This window comes from Mustela nigripes, chromosome 12 (genome assembly GCF_022355385.1).
Source record: "Mustela nigripes isolate SB6536 chromosome 12, MUSNIG.SB6536, whole genome shotgun sequence".
NCBI classification, from domain to species: domain Eukaryota; kingdom Metazoa; phylum Chordata; class Mammalia; order Carnivora; family Mustelidae; genus Mustela; species Mustela nigripes.
Genome location: NC_081568.1, coordinates 121086107 through 121096692, shown reverse-complemented (window position 1 = coordinate 121096692; position 10586 = coordinate 121086107). Strand labels below are relative to the sequence as shown.

The window sequence follows — 10586 nt, the reverse complement described above, 5'->3', positions numbered from 1 at the left end:
GCCATTCTTGTCTGTAGTTTTCAGAAGGGAAAGCAGGTTCAGAAGGTAGGAAACATTTATGCCACCTACATATGCTAGTCGGCCTCTGAATTCACACCTCCCTGTCAGACACCAAGGCTGAGGCCGCCATTTGGCTCCCGCACATTCTTACTCTGGCTGGTGGCAGGAAGAGAGTGGATAATTAAGAACGAGAGATCCCGGGGGGGGGGGGGGGGGGGGGGCAGGAGGCGGGGAGACTGGTTTGGGGCTGTGGTGGACGGAAACAGAAAAAAAAGATAATGAAGCAAGAAAAGTGAAACATCAGGTGACAAAGATCTACTCACGTAAGAATGTTGACAGAGCGATCACTTTGAGGAAGGCGCTGTGCTAAACCGTGGCACAGGAAGGAAAAGGCAAATGCCTCAAAGAGCTCAGGCGGGAGCAGAGATGGCAAGCTTGAAGACCTGAAGGCCAAGGACAGGTTGCAAATCAGTGGGCCACCCAATTCTGGCCTGCTCACCAGCTTTTTAAATTTTTCCATTATTTGTTTTCAAAGGATAAAGGATATATGCGCATGAAACAAATTTCAAAAAGTAACAGAGGATGTACAGTGAAAAGTAAGTAACTTTTCCAGCTCTCTCTGTTCCCAACCACCACCTCCCCCATCACTGAGACAAGCCTCATTTTCAGTTTTTTTCATATTCTTCCACAGATACTCTTTAAATATATATAATACGTACATATGTATTGTATATATCATATAAGCATGTGCAGTATATGCTGTATATATTCTTCGAGTTCAAGAATATACATGTTATTGGGGCACCTGGGTGGCTCAGTCATTAAGCTTCTGCTTTCGGCTCAGGTCATGATCCCAAGGTCCTGGAAATGAACCCAGCATTGGGCTCCCTGCTCAGCGGGAAGCCTGCTTCCTCCTCTTCCACTCTCCCTGCTTGTGTTCCCTTCCTCGCTGTGTCTCTCTCTGTCAAATAAATAAATAAAATCTTTTAATAACATATATGCATGTTATTTAAAAAAAAATACAAACACAAATGGTGGCATTCAGCATATAAACTATTTTACATCTTCTTTCCTTTCTAAGAATGCATATGATGTTGGTACTTATGGGCTGCCTTATTCATCCAAATGGCTACATAACATTCCATTGTATTCATGTACCATAAGTTGTTTCAGATATCTTTTGATGGACACTGAGGATGTTTCCCATATTTTACTATTAGAAAAGTGTTGCAGTGAGTATCCTTACACACCTATCATTTTGCAAGTGTCCAAGTATGTTTGTAAGGCAAATTTCTAAAAGTAGAATTGCTAAGGGGCACCTTGTTGGCTCAGGGGGTTGAGTTTCAGGCCCTTGGTTTTGGCTGAGGTGATGATTCAGAATCAGGGGATTGATGGCCCTCTCAGGCTCTGTATTGGAGTCTGCTTGAGATTCTCTGCCTCTCCCTCCTTCTCTGTCCCTCCCCAAGCTCTTGCATGCACCCATGCATGCACACTTTCTCCCTCTCCCTCTCTCTTAAATGAATAAATAAAAATAAAAATATAAAAATGAAATAAAAATTAAAAAATAAAAGTAGAAGGGGCACCTGGGTGGCTCAGTGGGTTAAAGCCTCTGCCTTCAGCTCAGGTCATGATCCCAGGGTGCTAGGATCGAGCCCCACATCAGGGTCTCTGCTCAGCGGGGAGCCTGCTTCCACCTCTGTCTCTATCTGCCTACCTCTCTGCCTACTTGTGATCTCTGCCTGTCAAATAAATAAATAAAAATCTTAAAAAAAAATAAATAAAATTAAAAAAAAATAAAAGTAGAATTGCTGACTCAAAGATATGTGGTGCATTTGCATATACTTAATTTTGACAAGCACTGCTAAAATGTTGTACATAGTAGTAGTTTCAACTCCTGTTTTCCCCAGCAGTATATGAGAGCATCTATTTCCTTATTTGACATCATTTTTTTTTAAGATTTTATTTTTATTTATTTGACAGACAGAGATCACAAGTAGGCAGAGAGGGAGGCAGAGAGAGAGAGGAAGGGAAGCAGGCTCCGTGCCGAGCAGAGAGCCCGATGCGGGGCTTGATCCCAGGACTCTGAGACCATGACCTGAGCCGAAGCCAGAGGCTTAACCCACTGAGCCACCCAGGTGGCCCCCTATTTGACATCATTTGACTTTGGACAATCTCTAGGTGGAATATAGAGTCTTTGTTGGATATCCAGCATTTTTAAATGCAGGTTATTTCATGAAAGAAAGGCAGGATTTCCAATTTCTCTTTTAAAAATTCTGAAATCTGACAATTCCCAGATGGTTAACAACTGACTGGTGACTAGTCTCCTTACACAGGGCATGTGTACTCAATATTGTGCCCCCCCACTCCAAACACGCAAGTCCATATTCTTCCCTAACACTGAATTCAAGAGCCAATTACCCTTTATCATCTTTCAACACAGCCCATTCACTATTTTATATTACTTTTCTGGCTTTAGATACTTGACTTTTCAACCAGAATAGAGAAAGATTAATAATAAAAAAGAAAACAAAGTAACAAAATAAATGCAGTAGATAAAAGAGAATGGTAGGTGAACATAGAAGAAAGGTGTATTAATATAGTTCATGACAGCAAATTTTAGGCTCTCCTGAGTGATCACCCATCCTCCTAGAATTTTATCATCAGATTATTTGCACAAACTTAATCCAGCATTGACTTCACTTAATGCCTCTCGCATGAACATCCCAGAATAACTTTGAAAATTTGGGGGGCAGCTCTGGATGGGGATCTAATCTTAGGACAACCTTCCTGGACTTCTGGGAGGCAAATGTCTTCTACATATCCAGGTGTGGGAAGCATCACATTGCTTTATTTTCCTAAACCAAATTAACTTTGTGGTCATCCCCTACTTGAATAGGAAATAAAATCAGCAGGTATTAGTTATCACTGGGAGGCAAGTGAGAAAGTCCTCCCTGAGGTGTATATATTCTTCAAGTTCAACCCCTGAGGTAGGTTGATGCCACCCATATAACTTGGAAAAGTACTCTACTTTGCATTCTGTCATTGTCTAAATCTGTGATGTCCTCTAAAGACCAGCAACCCTCTCCCTTCGTGGTAATTATGGACGTGGAGAACTTTTACCATGATTCACCTTACTCTCTTCCTGACAAAATATGGGCAGGAAGCGAAGTTCTAACTCAGGTCTTGAGAAATAAGTTGCTGGCTACTCCTCTCCTGTTTGGGGAAAGGAAATGCATAATTCTTCCTTTTTTAATTCACAGTGGGGGGAAAAAACTACATCTCTTTGGCTTTGATTTTCTCAATAGCTTAGGCTGCTGCCTAGGGAGGAAATTTCTGTAAATTCTGAAATTTACAAGTAGATTAGGTCTTCTTTAGATTGTATCCAAATAACAGATCAGGTCCTAGATCAATTAGGCCAATCTAGAGAATATTTAAATTGTCATATATGAAGCAGACTATCAAGAATCCTCAGCTGTCCGCTGGGCTCTTTTACTATAGAATTATTTCTGGAAATACATCTAGCCTGGACCTGAGGCCCACTATCTTGAGATTTTTGCCATATATTAATCTCTTCAATGCTGATCTGTCATTGAATCCATTCTCTTCATGACTTTGAAATGATCTAGAATAAAACAGAATTATATTTACTCTCTTCAAGCTTTCTTTGAAAAAAAAGTATTCATTTATTTTAGAGAGCAGGGGACAGCATAGGGGGAAGGGCAGAAGGAGAAGGAGGGAGAAACTCAAGCAGACTCCCCACTGAGCATGGAGCCCAGCACAGAGCTCGATCTCAAGACTGTGAGATCACCACCTGAGTCAAAACCAAGAACTGGACACTTAACCAACTGTGCCACCCAGGCACCCCAATGCTCAAGCTTTCAGTTGACGGGAGGGATGAGGAGGGGAAGAAAGGGCAGCTAAATTCAGATTCAATTAAAACCTGAAAGCAAATATGAGTCACAACAATTAATTACTCAAACAGATTTTCCTTCTTTCCGCTACTGACAGACTGCCAAATAAATATGCATCTGAGTAAGTCTTCCTTTCCTGAAATTAAGTTACTACAGAGAAATAAATCCCAAGGCAAAGAGTAAGGACATACATAGCAGTTTTCTGTTTGTATAAGATCTCAGCAATTGACTACAAATTGAATATTTTCCTCAATGCCTGTTCCCCCCACCCCCAAATTTTGTGATATTTCTAATGAATAATCTGAAGTTCTTGAGACCAAAAGGGAAGGAGAGATTTTTTCCAATAAATAAAAATGTATCCAATATCACATTTAAGTTAGTTTTAGTTATAAGTTGACCCTTGAAAGTCAACTTACGCTATCTGCTTCAGAGATAAGTGTAGAAAGTTGGAATCCTGACTGTTTACGTCTCCTGTGGGAGAACTGTTAAGACTATAAAAACTCAACTCTGTACCTTGCCCTCTCAAGTGTGAGCTTGCAGCCGGAATTCAAACTTTGAGAACGTTAAGTTGGATTTGCAGTGATAGAGTCTCTAACAAAGCTTTTAATATTTTCATGAGGGACTTTTGCACTCATTTAATGCAAAATGGACATAGATAAATGATTTTTACAGTGAAGTTTTCCAGAAATAAAGTTGTTTTTAAATGAGAATGATGTCACAATAAAGCCATACATATATCAAGAACAATTACTCAACATGTGGTCTGTGAAAATTAAACTCATTATAGATTTTATGCGATGACTCACCACAGTTAGTCACTGAACAGTGTCAACAGTGCAAATTTTGAATAGACTTTCCAGTTCATAGAAATTTTGGCAACTTTTATACATAAGACATTTCAGATTTTTCCATGTCCCACATGTTTTGTTTTGTTTTGTTTTGCATGGATTCAGTGCAGAGCTTGTCCAGAACTCTCTTAGGGAGAATAGCTTCCCTCCACCATCCCAGGTTGCTGTTCCTTCTGGTTTCTTTGTTGTTGTTGTTGTTCATCTGACATCATTTGCTATCCACCTTCCATGTATCCTTCCTATCTTACTTACTGAAGAGTGATGCTATGGTTTCATGACCAAAACAAACAAACCAATAAAACAAAACAAATAAACAAATAAAAGTTTCCTGTCATTTCAGTGGGAGCTTGACAGGGAAGCGAGGTCTTGAACATTTTCAGGGGCCCTTTATTATCTACTTAAAACAAAATTCGTTTCCTCAGTCTAGTATTCCTGCCCCTCTCTACAAACTTACTATGCCAATTCCAAATCATTCCATAAAACTGCTGGTATGAGTTCAGTTGTGTCCTCCCAAAAGATACGTCACAGTCTGAACCTACCTCAGAATGTGATCTTATTTGGAAATACAGTTTTTACAGAGGAATCAACTTAAAATTATGATGGGCCCAACCCAATATGATGGGTGTCCTTATAAAAGGGTGAACTTTAGACACAGAGACAGACATGAACAGAAGGAAGATGATATGAAGACACAGGCAGAACACCACATAAAGATGGAAGATTGAAGTAATGTGTCTATAGGCAAAAGAATACTAAGGATCGCTGGCAAACCACCAGAAGCTAAGAAGAGGCAAGGATGGGTTCCCCTCGAGGTTTCGGAGAGAGTATGGCCCTGCCAACAACAACAATTTCAGATTTTTAGCTTCCAAAACTGTGAGATAATAAACTTGTATTGTTTTAAGCCACCAGTTTTTAGTACTTTGTTATGAGAGCCCTAGGAAACTACTAAAACTGTCAAGCAATTTCAAGTTTCTCTTAATATTATTTATTTTGCTTCTATTTCTTTCTTCTTCTTCAAAAAATTATATCGTTTTATAGAAGCCTAACTATATCTTACTTCATCTATTGCCACTGTCCCTTGTAAAAATAATCATTCCTTGGAAGTAGAACTCCTGGACCATTTCCTGTGTTCTTAACACTGGAAAGTTATTACTTCTATCGGTATTTAACTTGGATGTATATGTTCTTTTCCTTATACTAGACTCTGAACAGTGACTATGCCTCATCTTTTGGTATTTCTTACATAGTAATGATTTATATAAAAGGACTCAATGAATATTTTTAGTGACATGATGTTTATACACTTAACTAACTCAGTGAAATACGGCGAACACAAATGACTATATCATTCAAAGAATGATTTTCATGTACTTTAGTTACATAAATAATACACCCAGTGGTGTATTATTTTTCTTCCCATCATTTTTATATTTTTGTGTTGTTAAAAAGCAAACTTAGACTCACTTATATATATTCAAATTTATATTTCACTTTACTTAATATTCATTTAATATACGATCATAAAACTTTGTCCCTCCATTTTTATACACATATGCTGTTTAAAACCTAAACTTAGAATCGTAATGTGCACTCATTCTTTAATTCCAACTTAATTTATTTAATATTGTACTCTGAGATTATTTAAAAGCGTTATTTTTATATTTTTATATTATAAAATAATATTATTTTATTATTTTTATTTGGTTATTGTGATGGTTAATTTTATGTGTTAACTTGACCAGGCTAAGGGATGCCTAGATAGCTGGTAAGATATTATTTCTGGGTATGTCTGTGAGAGTGTTTCTGGAAGAGATTAGCATTTGACTCAGTAGGCTGAGTAAAGAAGATCAGGCCTCACCAATGTGCGTGGGTATTACATTTAGTATCTACCCAGCTCTGTAAAAACCCTCCTTATCCTAGAGATACAGATGCATTCTCTTCCTTCTGGCAGGACCTGGTGACTTCTGAGCAGGAGTGGCTGTACCTGTCAACGTGCTTCATCTACATTTGCTCCAAGCTCTGTGCACCCTTTCGTAAGTACAAAGTGACCGACCCCAAATAAAACTCGAGCAGGGAAGACCACAAACGCATGAAGCCAATTTGTCATTGGAACAGGATTTCTTACGTTGTGGTCTCCTGACCACTGACCGTATCATCCACTCTTTTGAGGGGGTTGAATAGAACAAAAAGGCTCTAAAATGGCTAATTCTCTCTCCTTGAGCTGGGAATCCAGCTCTTGGTCTTGGACCTTCAGACTCTGGGACTCACACTACAGGCTCCTAGTTGTCAGGCCTTTGGTTTCATACTGAATCATACCACTAACTTTCTTCATTCTCTGTCTTGCAGATGGCAGATCATGGGACTTCTTTACCCCAAAACTGCATGAGCCAATCCCTATAATAAATTCATATATTAATTTATTCATAATTCATAATGAATTTATTATATTCATATATATGATTTTATTACACAAATATATATATTTACAAAGAGAAAAAGAGCATCAGGTATGAGGAATATGTGTGTATATAAAATTTTCTCTGTTTCTCTGGAAAACCCTAATATAGTTATATAATATTACAGTCGTATAGTTACATCATTTTTAACAATTTTCCTCTTTATGGCTAATTAAATGGTTGTAGTTTTACTCTCATAATTTCATGGAGATTATTTTTGCTCATATATCTTTGATAGCATCTAAAATCATTTTCTTGTGCACATTACTGGAAAAAGAACTTGTAGATCAGTGAGTATGAAGACATCTGTGATTCTCAACACAAATCATTAAATTGTTCTTTAGACCTGCTATTCTGGTTTAAAGTCTCATCAGCAGTGTATGAAAAGCACTATCACATCACAACCTTGAAACATGTTGGTATTATAATTTTTAATGATAATATAATATGTAAAATTGTTATTAGACAAAAAGTGTTATTGTTCATTTATATTCCTATGAATTTTCTGTTTAAGTTCTTGGTCATGTTTCTATTGTGGCATTAGCATTTTTCTTTATTTTTTTTCTTTAGAGAGAGAATGCAAGCGGGGTGGGAGGTAGGGGCAGAGGGAGAGAGAGAGAGACTTTCAAGCAGATTCCATGCTCAGCACAAAGCCCAATGTGGGACTCAATCTCACAACCCTGAGATTAGGACCTGAGCTGGGATGAAAAGTCAGACACTTAACGGACTGAAACACCCGGGAACCCCAGTACGTTTCTTCTAGAATAAGATGCTTACTATCTAGAATCTAGGCTCAGGTTTAAAGTTGAGTTTCAGAGATGCAAAGCATCCTACATGCTAAAGAGAAACATCAAAATGCCACCAAAAATTGTGACCAGACCGTTCCCATATTTGCAAAGTTTACAAAGAGGCAGCCAAAACCACCTTATTTCTCCCAGCCTCCTCACACTCCCTATCTGCCAACCCAGATAAAACATGACACTGGAGGGATGCATGGGTGAATCAGTCAGTTAGGCATCTGCCTTCAGCTTGGGTCATGATCCCAGGGTCCTGGGATCAAGTCCTGGGATCAAGTCCCACATCAGGTTCCTTGCTAAGTGGGGAGACTGCTTCTCCCTCTGCTTGTGCTTGCTCTTTCTCTCTCCCTAACAAATAAATAAATCTTAAAAACAAAACAAATCAAAACAAAAAAACCCAGCACCAGAGAGCACAGAACAGGATTCAAAATAATCATTTTTGATTATTTGGACACTGTACAGTGTTCGTAGTATTTCCTCAAACCCTTACACCCATTCCTGAAGTCATTCCCACTAGCCAGAGAAACAGCTTCTGGTGGTACTAAAGATGGGGATATGAAGATGTGGTTTTTAACTACTTGGGACCTGTTTGATAACAAAGTGGCTAGAAGGTTTCGGAATCTGTTTAAGAAAGTGTTAAGGGATGAAAAAGAAAATTCCACACAGCACACCTCCAAGCAATAATTTTTTAAAACATCTTCATTTTTATATCCAAACAAGTAGAGATGGATCAATGATCTGTTATACTCATTAGTATAAAGTACTTTTTACTTCTGACAGTGTTAATATGTATTGGAAATAGTTTTCTCAATTTGTCTTTTGCCTTTTATTTGAATTTGTTATTTAATATACTGTGTTATATTAAAACTATTGGTCTATCTTGCACTTTAAGCAAATTTTGACCATGCATGATTTTTGTAACTTCATGCTTTGATCATTTGGAAACTGTTGGTTCACTAAGTAACTCAGACCTTCCAAACAGTGACACATTTCATTATACAATATTTAAAAAAATCACATTCATTAATATCACCATTGATAGCATTTTTTGAATGTTTATTACAAAGCTTTTAAGCTCACGGGGTGGATGTTTTCCAAAATTCTAATTTAGTTGGAAGCTTCAGTTTTTTCATAGGAAACAAAGGACTGCCAATTATTTTCCTTGAGGTGACCAGCTCACTTCATTCATTTTTGAGAAAATATCTGCCCAATAGGCAAATCTGAATAACCCCAATATGTCTGTCACCAGCTCTTTCAAGTGAAAATGGTGTCTCCATGAGAAAAAGCAACTAGTTCAGCTTGCAACGTATACAATCACACAAGACAAACATAGTATTTTGATATGTAGCAGAAGTGCTATATGCAAGACTTCTTGTTTGGCACACAGAATATTAAGAAGACATAACCTAAAGGGTCAAGTTTTAATACACTGAATTATTTTTACTACCTCCTCAATACATTCTGTGAAAATTTTTTTCCGGGAGTGCCTCATAGTGAATTATCTTAGACTCTTAGTCCTATTTGATGCCCCTTTCCTGATGTATGCGAAGGGGCCAAAGGTTTTGCCAACTATTGCTTTTGCACTATCAGTATAAATGAACATGAAAAAAATGACAAATTATGTCTTTGTTCTATTAAAATACAGGTTTGATCTCACAGTCTTCTGGAAGGAGTCTTGGAGATACCTAAGTTTCCATGGGCTACACCTTCAGAAATCCTCTTGTACTGCAATAGTGAATATAGTATTACTAGGTTCATTGATTGTGCTGCTGACAGAGAGATTTCAGGTAGGGAAGGTAACTTTTGGAAATTTAACCAAATTTATCCCAAATAAGGGTATATTTAAGGTAATCAACCTGCTATGAAATTTCTAGCTGCTCTTCCCTGGGAACTTTGCCATTTCAGAGGTTTGGTGATGATCTATGCTATTGGCCAGTCAAGCACTCAGCAATCGTGGTACGCAGATGAGCTTTGATGAGAGTAAGATTATGATGTTGAGGGACGCCTGAGTAGCTCAGTTGGTTAAGCAGCTGCCTTTGGCTCGGGTCATGATCCCAGCGTCCTGGGATCGAGACCCACTTTGAGCTCCTTGCTCGGCAGGAAGCCTGCTTCTCCCTCTGCCTCTGTCTGCCATTCTGTCTGCCTGTGCTCGCTCGCTCTCCCTCTCTCTCTCTGATAAATAAATAAAATCTTTAAAAAAAAAAAAAGATTATGATGTTGAGCCCATGTATAATTCCCATCCCTGCTATCAGGCCACTTTGTTTGTAAGTTCTTAAGTAAGCGCTGGGTGGCTGAAGATAGTAGCTAAGAGTTATCCACATAATCAATCATTATGCCTAGCTAGCAATTGCCAGACTCCAGTTTGTGACTTTACATAGGAATTCACATGTGACAAACCTTCCTATTCTGTCCTCATTCTAAAGGGTACATCTACATTCTTCTTGCCCAGATATCTTTGTCTCCAATCCTCTGATCTTGTATTTCACAAGTTGTTGAATATCCACCAACAAGCATGAGCCACACTATTCATGTGATCCACACTTCTGGCCATCTCTTCTTTCAGGCACAGTGGGT

The 10586-nt window shown here is 38.3% G+C and overlaps 1 long non-coding RNA gene across 1 annotated transcript in view; it reads right to left on the bottom strand.

Annotated features, from left to right (window-relative positions):
- Nucleotides 1-301: 301 nt before the first annotated feature.
- Nucleotides 302-10586, bottom strand: part of LOC132028005 (uncharacterized) — a 41021-nt gene continuing 30736 nt past the window's right edge. The window contains exons 3-4 of the long non-coding RNA XR_009407309.1: nt 806-961; nt 302-443 (exon numbers count right to left, since the gene is read on the bottom strand). This is a non-coding gene — a long non-coding RNA (uncharacterized LOC132028005). The remainder of the gene's footprint in view (nt 444-805; nt 962-10586) is intronic.